General features: G+C 48.7%; 1 pseudogene; it reads left to right on the forward strand.

Annotated features, from left to right (window-relative positions):
* Positions 1-7,243: 7,243 nt before the first annotated feature.
* Positions 7,244-11,286, forward strand: LOC123396513 (annotated as a pseudogene).
* The last annotated feature ends 581 nt before the right edge of the window (positions 11,287-11,867 follow it).

Here is an 11,867-nt window from a genome sequence, read left to right on the forward strand (position 1 = left end):
AAGAACATGGTAATTTTACTTGCCATGCAAACCTTGTCTATTTGTGGCTTTGTTGTTGTGACCACGTTATCTTAATGTTGCTGTTTTGGAATGTTGAAATATGACTAAGTGTGAAAAGTGTTTCAAGTAGCTTTGTTGCCATGATGATTACCAAGCATCTACAAGTTCTTTGGGCTGGTACTTTGGTATGAATTAAACATCATTTTTCCCTATGTTAAAGTTCCATTACTTTGCAAAATAGGTTTTTCATCTTAGCTACTCTTCATGTCAAACATGACATGTTGATGTAAACTGCTGTAAATTCACTTGTGAAATTTGTCTAATTCTGAGAGTCTGCTTATATCACCATGCCATGTTGAGTGGGTGCTATCATTGATTTTGTCGAGTATTTGCTTATGGTTAGTCAGTGTTAATTGTAGGATTTGTTTCCCTCTATCATGCTCTTATGTTTCATGCCATTAAAGTCATGTAGTATATAGTTTTATTGTTGTCAAGATGCCATCATGATAAATCTGCTTGTGTAAACCTAATATTTTCACAAAGTCCTAATCTGTTATAATTTTGTCATGTTGTGAGCTTGATTGCCATTGATCCATGCTACCATCCATGTTTCTGTTTGTTTGGAGATGTTGTACCCCTTGTTGACTTCATATCCATGTCTTGTTTGAGCTTGATAGGAGGTTGTAGCTGTTAGTTTTAATATGAGCAAAGTGGTATGTTGTCATTTTTGGACAGATTGCTTGTTGGATTATTTTGTGCTTTCTAACAGTTGTACCCCTTTGTTTTGAATGAACTTTAGGTCTATTTCACCTAGAATTTCATGCCCAATCCATTGGCATACTTGAGATGCCAAGGAATTTCCCATAGCCTCTCTAAAATTCTGAATTTTATCATCGTCGCCTTCCGTACCTTGTAGTGAGAATTCCGAGAGATCCGTAACTCAGTTTGCGACGATCTTTATAAGCATTTGTATCATTTTCTCGTGATGCATTCATTTTTTCCATATTCATGCATGTACAAATAATTAATCTGGATGTTCAGTCCAGAATAGTAATAACTAAATAATTGCATGAGAAAGATGACTACAGTAGCATTGCCATGCTTCATTCACCTCATATTCATACATCCTTTTGTTTGAGCATCGTGCCCTGGCTTTGTGTTCAATGGATGTTGTATTTTCTTGTGGGTAGCGCTAGGTGTTTAGTACGAGTATGAGGATCCCGTTGAGAACATTCCTGAAGAGCAAGAGTTTTATCCCTCAAAAGAAGTTCCAAGCAAGATGAGCGTTGACCTTGATATCGTTTCTAATTTTGTTATCCTTAGTATCTCGTTTCCATCATTAATTGTCGCTGCCTACCACCTGAATATCAAGCCTCCAAAATGCCATGAAAACTCTCTAACCCCTCCACATCCTAGCAAAATATTGATTGGCTAAGTTAGCACTTGGTCAGCTTTTCTTATAGTGTTGCTAGTTATAGGTGGAGGTTGATCCTTGTGTTGACATGGATATTTGGAATATCATCTTATTATTTCCAATTAACTTTTTACACCTATATACTTGGTAAAGGAGAAAGGCTTGACCTTTTTTCTCGGTGTTTTGTTCCGCTTGTGCCGCCCTAGTTCCAGTTATCGGTGTTATGTTCCATATTGAGCGCTCCTAACACGATTGGGGTTGTTATGAGGACCCCCTTGATAAATTATTTCAGTGAAAACTTGTCTGAAAAGATCCAAGTTTGGTACTCCATTTGCTAATCAACTTAATAATAAAAAGCGTATGGAATAGCTACCGCGAGGATAACTAATCAACCTCCGGGGCAGTGCTCCTCATGAGTGTTGGTCCAACCCACAACACTATGTGGGCCCATCCCAGTGAAATTTGGGTGATTTCTATCAGGCCCCCGTACATGTAGCTTATCTGACGTGTCTTGAGAACGAGATAGGCGGCTCTTATCGGGGTAGTATCCATGTCGGGCGGTCTTGCTTGTTTATTTTTACCCTTATCGATATATCTTGTGCATTTGGATTCCGAGGATATTTGGGCTACCTCATGGTTGAGGTTTTCCACCAGGAAAACGAGGAGATCACGGGTTTTCTGTGGTCGAGGTTTCCTATGCAGCTTGTGGTAGTTTGTGATGGACTAGCTGGAGCACCCCTGCACAGTTTAATATCTTTCATAAATCCGTGCCCGCGGTTATTTGGTAACTTGGAAATTTGTTTAACATCCGGTTATAGAAAACTTGAAGTAAACTCAATTAAAATATGCAAACTTTGTGCGTAACCATGACTGTCTCTGCTCGTGAGTTTCACTCCGTGAGAGGAAACGGTGGGGTTATGACTGACGCAATTAGGTGTTCATGATCACTTCTTGATCATTACTAGATCACGGTCGTTTATGCGTAGACCACTCAATTTAATTATCTTCTTGTATGACTTGTAATTTAGTATGTGCGAGTGTAAGCCGACTCATATACTCATCTCCTCTCTAAATGCATGTGCAGTTATTTCTATACTTGCGAAATGTCGAGATGCGCCTCTATCCATATTAAGGCCTCGCCCCCAAATACGGATAATGCCGCATCTTGGATGTTACCATGATCTATGATCTTGTGCACTCCTTAGTAAATTTGTTGTGATCTACCTTGATGGACTATTTGTCAAACATAAATTCTATGATAACACAATCATTATGCGCCACATTTGCCATGTTCAAGCTTTTTGATAAAACTTCTCACTATGATATCATGCTACATAATTGTTGAATTTATCACTTCATACACAATGAACTTGACCACATGAATGCTCTACATACCATTCTCAACCATTCTACTAGGATTCGTGATACTTGCCACGAACATTCTTGTTGGACGAACTTGTGCTTAATTGATGGATACCTTGTGTGCACTAACCAATGTATTTCCAAGTTTACTTTGTGTTTGCTCGTTTTGCATGTACACCATCTCGGCGACATCTTGGATTACTCGGATCACATTATGACATCCAATACTACTTTTTACGTGGTGGTGAGGTTTTTGATCCAAGGACGGATATTTCCCAAGGGGGTTGAAGGTGATGCGGAGCATCTTACGGTCATCCCCATGTACACTCCGACTACTACCCAAGCCCCAAGTGCGATTGGAGATAAGGTGAACTCGCTCCTAAGTCTCTCTCCTTTCGATTCACTCGAGACATGGATGCTATGTCAAGCGGATACACTATGCATGCTTAGGTACCATGAAGTCTACCTCGGAGATACTCGTAGTGAAGGTCAAGCCCCCATAAAGATGGAGGATGATGATCATAAAGTAGAGGCATGCACAGTCTACAACGCTCAGACATCCTGCGTGTGAATACCCAACGAACTCGAAGGCATGGTTGGCAAAGCTATAGCAATCAGACATCCGACCTCGCCCCAGACATCCGACCTCCGCTTGTAAATCCAGGTCGAAGACGCCAACACCACGTCTCTCTGACCAGCGTCAGGCTAGACATCCGTCCCAAGGCCCGGACATTCGGCGCCCCGCGAACGGCCAAACATCCGGCCGTTAGCCCGAACATCCGACGTGTGCCCATGTGCAGCCCATGGGCCAAGGGCCCATGTATCTCTCTCTCTCACCCACATCTCGCCTTGGACAATAAATAGACATCTCCCTCCTCCATTTAGGATTAGCAATGGTTTAGCTCGTAGATAGTTCAGCCCATGGATACGAGACCTCCATCTCAGAAGATACCCTAGTGGACGTCAAGGCCCCTTGCGAGGGAAGATCCCTAGTGGATTCAAGGCCCCATATCCCTTTGGGATTTGGGATGAACTCTCCCATGCGTCATCTTTCCCTTTGTTGTGCTTGTACCTTGTGTATCTTGTGTGTGGTGAGTCTAGTGTATGTGTGATTGGACTTGTTCTTGAGTGTTTCCTCTTGTGATTTCTCCCCGTTCTCCCCCATGTTCTTCGTGTTCTTAAGGTTTCCCCCTCCAATTTACGGGAGATCGACACGTAGGAGTTCTACCCTGTATTAGCACCCTCAACATCGGGCGCCTCTAGAGGCGAGTTTCCCTCCCCGGGTGGGGGAGGTAGGTCTTCCCATTGTGCAGGAGGCACCTCGTGCTCCTCCTCCACCACCACTTGCTCTGCCTCGGTCTCTGCCTGGCGGGCAAGGCCTCCAAAACCCGCAGGACTTGGCGGGGGCACAAAGGCCTCCCAGGTAGGCGATGCAAGCGAGGGCGCCACAGATGTGGAATCCCTCTGTTTCTTGCACGCGAGATCCCTGCGAGACTGATAATGCACAAGTATAGGGGATTGTTAATTTGTAGCCCTTTTCGATAAATAAGGTTGTCGAACAACGAGGAGCTAAAGGTAGAACAAATATTCCCTTAAGTTCTATCGACCATCGATACAACTCTATGCACACTTAACGTTTGCTTTACCTAAAACAAGAATAAAAGTAGAAGTATTGTGCAAGAATAAAACTAGAAATAAATTGCAATATAATAAATATAGTAGTGTAGTAGCAAGCCTTTTGTAACACAAGAGAAGGATTTGTCCTAGGCAATTGACTACATTACTAGACCGATAGCAAGTTTTTATGTGGGAGAGGCCACTCCTAGCATGTCATCCCTTACTTGGAATTATATGCACTGATGATTTGAACTATTAGAAAGCATCCACAACTACTAACGTTCATTAAAGCAAAATCCAACCATAGCATTAGGATATATATTGGTCCCCTTTCAATCTTGTATGCATCAATTTCTATGTTAGGAAGAAGTATTCTTTCACTCTCACCCTCCAATGCATAGTCCTATCAACATACAACTATTTACCCTATGGTGTGATACACGCGCAAACTCATATGATGCGCACCAAAGGACAGCAACATATCCACAAGCAAATTAAACCAATCATAGCAATTTCACCAATTAGCCCAAAGGGCAAAAGGGATCTACTCAAATATGATAGGATAGCCAGATATCATTGGGAAATAGTATGTAGTGTTCAGCACCATGTTTAAGTAGAGAGTTAGAGCAGGAAAATAGGTGTTACACCGCTGCATAGAGGGGGAGAGATTTGGTGTAGACGACAGCAAGATTGTTGATGTAGATCGCCTTCACGGTCCTTGCCCCGGTGGCCCACCAGCGCCACCGGGGAAGAGGGGGAGAGATCCCCCTCCTTCTTCTTCTTCTTCCTTGGTCTCCTCCTAGATGGGAGGAGAGTTCTCCCTCTAGTCCATGACCTCCATGGTGGTGGAGGGGCAGTAGTGCCTCCGAGATTGGATCTCCCTCTCTGTTCTCTTCTATTTCATGTTCGTGGTTTCTGGCCCTTCACTATTTCTTAAATTTTCAAAGATTTGTAACTCCGATCGGGCTGAAATGTTTACACTTTTTTCCATACATTAAATTTCTTGCACCATAAGAAGAGCCCCAACCGACTTACGGTGTGTCCACTAACCACCACCGCGTGCCACGGGGTATGGATTGCGCCCTAGTATCAGGTGGAGTCCATGGGCCTGTGTTGACGTTGATTCCAACTCCAAAAAAAACACATATATTCCATCTGAGACCGGCAAATCAATCGACTAGAACCAAGGAGTAATAAACAAGAGAAAGTAGTAAACTTACACATTGGTAGTGGCCTAGTGGCTCCTCTTGAGGTGGGACCTCGAGTGGCTCATGCTGCCACTTTCGGGGGGCGGGGGGCACCGGAGATTCCTATGGAGCGCGCTCTGTGAGGCCTGCTGCAGCTTGCATCAGCCCTGCTCGGCCAACCCGCCTCCTTTTGAGGACCAGAGCCCCCCTTTATGTTTCACCGGTGGGGGTTCGACACCTCCACCACCTCATCGTCCTCCTCCTCTGCTCGCCGCGAGGGGGCAACCATGAACTAGTGGAGAGGGGTGTCGTCATCGTTATTGATGTCCGCCAACAACAGGCTGTAGTGGCTCGGCATGCGCCACCACTGTGTGCGGGGCCAATGATAGAGGAGGGCCCAGCATCCTCAGAGCCCCCTACTACGGGCATAATGAGGATTGGGTTGTCGCGAGCGACCTCCTGGCCTTCTGGGATCAAGCCCCATTGGTCGATGGTTGTCATCAATGTTGGGACCGTTGCCACGAGCCTATAGGTGTTCTACCACAAATGATAGCTCCGGAAGCATGCCTCAGCGAAAAGAACATGCAGGATTGCTACTAGCACCAACATCTGCAAGGAATCGGAACACAACGTGGTGTGGTCTTGGCACCCACGGTACTCCCAGGGCGGGTGCAAGCGCCTCTCGAGGGGGGTGATGCGACGGAGTGCATGCTCCCAACCGGTGATCGACCAAAACTGGGAATCCTCCATCTTGGAGTGCCCCTAGCCCGAACTCTTCATGATAGGCCCCATAGGTCGTGCGAATAGGGGGTTGTATTGGCCTACCTTCATGTAAAGCCAGCACGTACTAAGATTCTCCACCTTCTTGAGCAGCATCATGTCAATGAAGTGCTCTGTCATGCGGTCCACCATGCGGAAGGTGGCACGCCCCGTGTTCATCCCCTCCTTGTATCTCATGTTGTAAAAGGTGGGGAAGAGGGACAGCAACGGCATCACCCCCAAGAATCCCTCGCAGAGGTAGGTGAAGGTAGCTAGGAGGAAGACAGAGTTGGGGTGGAGGTGGAGCACATGGATCTGATAGTGCTCCAGAACCACGCTGAAGAAGTATGAGAAGGGAGGAAGTAAGCATCCAAAGATGAAGAGGAAGAAGAAGAAGGGGAACACCGTCATCGACAGATCAATGGTCGGCCTTGAGCCCAGCCAGATCTTGGTGGCCACATACTTGTTGTGAGCACTGGCAGTCAGCGGGATGAGCTTCTATAGCCTCTCCAAATTCCTGATGGTGGAGGGCAGCAGCGCTGGCTCCGCCTGCACTCCAGCGACAAGGACGCTCCTCTTGTGTGTCATGGCTAGAGAGGAGCAACATCGGATGCGGAGAAGGAGGCGGGGTAAGAGAAAGACGCAGGGTGCCTGTGCAGGATGGGAGAAGCACCGCTCAAGGGAAGCGAGTGGCAATAGGAAGGCAATGATGGTTTCGCCCGGCATGCACGGTTTTAGTATGGATGTGTGTTTCCCAAGGCATCATGGGAGAAGTGGGCGCGTCCTGTCCTGTCCCGTCTGACACGCGTCAGTTCCAGGCCTAGCAGTTTGTTAGGACCCACGTTGTTTCATGCTTCACGTGTTAAACATGCATGACGCGGGCCCGGGGGTTACTGTCGGCCCGATGGGAACCACGGTGCCACGACCCATCTGCCTCCGGCCGAGGAAGCGACACTTGGGCCAGCCCAAGGAAGATGGCCCTGCTCCGGCTATACCGTGTGGAGCCGCCTCGCCGTCATACCATGCCCTGCTGAGGCCACCATGGGCTAGGTAGCCTCGCGCCGGTCCTCCCGTGAGGCCTGGCATACGATGCCAGCCACGTGGACCCATGCCCATCACGTGGGTGACGCACCCACACACAGAAAGATGGTAGAGGCCACACGAGGCAACGAGGACATGGAGTATTTCCTCTTTGGTGATTAAGGTGTAGCGCCCGCTTTCCCTCCAAAAGGTGGTTCCCAAAGCATGCCGTTCCGATGAAATAAGATCAGGGCAGATCGACACTCCAAGATGGATGTAATCACCAAGCCCACCCGCATGTCACGAAGACTACTTTAGCAGGCGGAGTTCCTGTCCCCTTTGAGTTGTCGCCCTGTGGCCACCCTTTCCTTCTCATGTTTTCACAGAAGATGACCAAGGCACTACAAGAGGGGACGGGCCACTTCCTTGTAAGGGGATCGAGCCATTTTCTCCCCCACACATTGTGTACTTGACCCACAAGTTGTCCCTCACACACAAATTCAACACACGTAGGAGTATGATTTAACATCGCACGATGGCTTGAACCTGGGTAGCTCATGCGCCCTCGTAGTCCCCGGTGATAAGGAGTGAGCTTGCCGCTGATTTTGCTGTGTTTACTCTCGTCTTGCAGGTTTCCAAGCCAAGTCCCCGAGTGTTCGAACCCTAGTTCTCGGAGATGTGTTTGGACGGTGGTCCCACACTCTAACAGTCAAAGCCTGTTCTGCAAAAGTCCAAGGCCTAGATCGTTGGGTCAACAGGGACTTCTGGGGGTAGCATTGCCACCACAACATCACACGAGGTCCTCATGCATGTCTTGTGGAGTGGTGATAGGTTCAAATAGTTTGCACCCGGCTCTGGGGTGTGACATTCTACAGGAACGACGACACCACCATGGTAACATTCATCAATTTTGCTCGCGTGTGAATTGTTCTAAAGAGTGGGGGCGTGGTAAATTCCTGAATTTTTACACAGTGTAGAGACATGTGATAGAAGTTATGAGGTATTGTATTCATAATTTTAATGGATTGTTCTTCTTATCTCTACGAGTTGGCCGAGGCCTTCAGGGGCTAGCTATGACACCTAAACATCACAAGGGCCCTCATGCATGTATGAACATGTTGTGGCAGAGCCCGTCGCGAGGCTCTGGGATGTGCCCCTGCTCCATGGACGGCACTATCGCCATCACATTGACGGGGAAACATGCACGTCGGGTGTAGCCGCAGGGAATCTAGTGGTGGGTTTGGCCCACACCATGTTCGGGGATGTTCCTATGGGCTGCCCTATCACTACTAGATCGAAGAGTTAATTGGTCAAAGAACGTCCGACAAAAGTCAAAGGCCTAGATCACCAGGTCAACGGGGCTAGGTTTGGTCCGGTCGGTCGGGCTTCCGGAGGTAGAAATTCCGCTAGAACATCGCATCGGATCCTCTTGCGAGTCTTAGGTAGTGGCGGTAGGTTCAAACACCAGGCAACCAATTCTGTGGTGTGACCTCCTCCACGGATGACGATACCACTAACGTAGCGTTCGTTGGTTTTTTCCTGTCACCTGAATTGTTTTGAAGAGTGGGGGCATGATAAATTCATGAAATTTTACACGGTGTAGACATATGTGATACCAGCTATGAGGTATTTTTTTCATAATTTGAAAAGATGCATAAGTATCTTAATGAACTGTTGTTCAAAGATTGTTGTTCTTATGTTTATGACCGTGGAGGGGGCCTTCGGCCGCTAGCTATGCCACCAAAACATTGCACGGATTCTCACGCATGTATGAACATGTTGCGGCATGAGTACATGCCCATCGCGGGGCTCGAGGGTGTGCCCCCTCCATGAACGGCACTGTCGCCATCACTTGGTGGCGGGAAAGGTGCGCATCGGGTAGAGCTGGAGGGAATCTAGTGGTGGGTTTGGACCAAACCATGTTCGGGGATGTTCCTATGCCGACGGTTAGGCTGTCGGTATTTCAATCCGCCAGGAGCTACCAGCAAGGGCAGTGTGTCCACTCTATGCCAATTGCCTAGCTATCAACATATATAGATGTCTATGTCGATGGCTAGGCCATCAACATAGAGTGAACACGTGTCCGCTGTTCATTGGCTTGACGAAGACGACGAACCAGTTAGTTGTCATCTTGCCAATTTGTTAACTGACACTGAATCAATGTCAATGGGTGTATGGAGTCTGACGGCATAGGTCTCTATGCTCACTGTATTTATATGCAGACGGTTTGACAAGACTACATCATCGCATTCAACGCCAACGGCAGCCATCGACATAAGCCTATACCAACGGTATTCAACCTATGCCGAGGTTTATTCAAGTAGTGCCACCAGGATATAATAGCGAATAACACCGGTCGGGCACAGGATGGCACACAGACCACCTGGATGCAGACCTTGGATGGAAAAGACAACACATCCTTCCCAGGCTTGTACTATCGCAACCACCAGCCGAATGGACATAGTTCAAGACAATCAAGTAACCAAAATACATCTCCATATATAGAAAAACTACCATGTGAACCTTCGGTCACACGACAGACTAACATAAGGACTAGCTACGTGACCTCCCGCCCCGCCGGTTTTGCGTCGCCAGGTCAACCCGCTATGGGCTCGTCCACCTAGCTGGTTTTGCACCACTACTTGTAAATAGCATTGGGTTTTTCTCAGGATGTAAATGGCAGTGGGTTTCACTAGTCCCAGGTACACCATCCACATAAAACAGTCTAAATGGCGTTTGTGGATATCACCTAAAAATAAGTGGCGTTAGTGAACAGCCCAACTAAGCCCACAAACGCCAGCAGCGTGTTCGTCTCCTTCCCCGACACCCCAAGCTGCCAGCGTGCCGTACCTGACGGCCGCGGCTGCGAACCTGCGATCACCGCCGCCTTCAGGCCCCATTACCAGGTGGTGGCTCCGGACGACCTCGTCTTCCCGTACAACGGCGGCGGCCTCCTGGTCCCACAGGTGACGTCGTCCCCCTCCTCCTCCTCGTACCACTAGCAGCAGCAGCACGATGTCGTCGCACAGCTGCTCCATGAGGCCGCCGGCGGCGGGGCGCTCCTCCCGTTCGGGAACAGGTCGTCCAACTCGGACGAGTCGGACGAGTAGCGGCAGGCGCACTGCAGCCTGGCGGAGGAGCGGCCGCGGCGGCGGATGGTGTCGAACCGGGAGTCGGCGCGGTGGTCGCGCATGAGGGACTGCTGCCAACGTCGACGGTGATCGTGTACGAGGTGCTCAACCCGATCGTGACCAACGCCGGCGCGTGAAGCGTGGCGAACAGGGCGGTCACCGCGGTGCTCCTCGTGCTCTGCACCATCTCCTGCGCCTTCTCGGCCTTCACGGACAGCTTCGTCGGCGCCGACGGCAAGGTCAGGTACGGCCTCATGACGCCCAGGGGCCTCCTGCCGTTCGGCGGCGGCGACGACGACGAAACCGGGGTGAGAGACTTCTCCAAGTACAGGCTGCGTCCGGCGGACTTCGCGCACGCCTTCTTCTCAGTGGTCGTGTTCGCGGCGGTGGCTCTGCTGGCCGATGCCAACACGGTGGCGTGCTTCTACCCGGCGCTCAGAGAGCAGCAGAAGCAGGTGGTCATGGCGCTCCCCGTCGTGATCAGCGCCCTCGCCAGCGTCGTCTTCGTCGTGTTCCCGTCCAAGCGCCACTCGATCGGGTACCCACCGGCGAAGCCTGCCGCGAGATTGCTGGCGTCACAGTAGCTAGGTCGGCCGGTGATCTCGATGTATGCGCTCTCCCGCCGTGTGATGTGTGCTTGTGTTTTGTGTGCGTACATTTTTTAGTCGAGTTTTATGTGCGTCATCAGGGACTGCGAACGCTTGCTGCGCGACAACGCCGGCTTCAAGGACGAGCGGGCCAAGCTGCGGGAGCGGTTTCTACCATGAATGCATCATGTATCAGTTCGCTTTGTAAATACGCGGCACTATGCGGACAGCACATGCGCCACAAAATAATAATTGGACTATGGCATAGTCCCATATAAGAAGTAGTGGTCAGAGCGCGCAAGTACCACAACGCCCGGTGAGCTGCCCATTTAGATCCTGAGGTTTTTCCCCAAATAGGAAAGGAGATGCAGTACAATATAGATAAGTATTTCCCTTGGTGAGAACATGGGTTATCGAACCAATAGGAGAATCACACAAGTTGTCGTCGTCAACACCTACACACAGGACCAAACACTTGCATCCAACGCGGTCAAGAGGGTTGTCAAGCCCCTTGAACTAGTTACTTGCAAGAATTAAATACTCATATTTGATAGATATAAACAGAAAATGAAATACTAAAAGATAAATGGAAGCAATATTTTTAGGGTCTTAGTAATAATATTTGTGTTGACCCGAGGCCATAGTTTTCGCTAGAGGCTTCTCCCTCGAAGATAGCATACGATGGGTAAACAAATTAATGTTGGGTAATTAATAGAAAAGCACATAGTTATGAAATATTATTCCCGGCAATAATCATGTATATAGGCATCACGTCCATAAGAAAGTAGAC

The sequence above is a fragment of the Hordeum vulgare genome, chromosome 5H (assembly GCF_904849725.1).
Source record: "Hordeum vulgare subsp. vulgare chromosome 5H, MorexV3_pseudomolecules_assembly, whole genome shotgun sequence".
Classification (NCBI taxonomy): Eukaryota; Viridiplantae; Streptophyta; class Magnoliopsida; order Poales; family Poaceae; genus Hordeum; species Hordeum vulgare.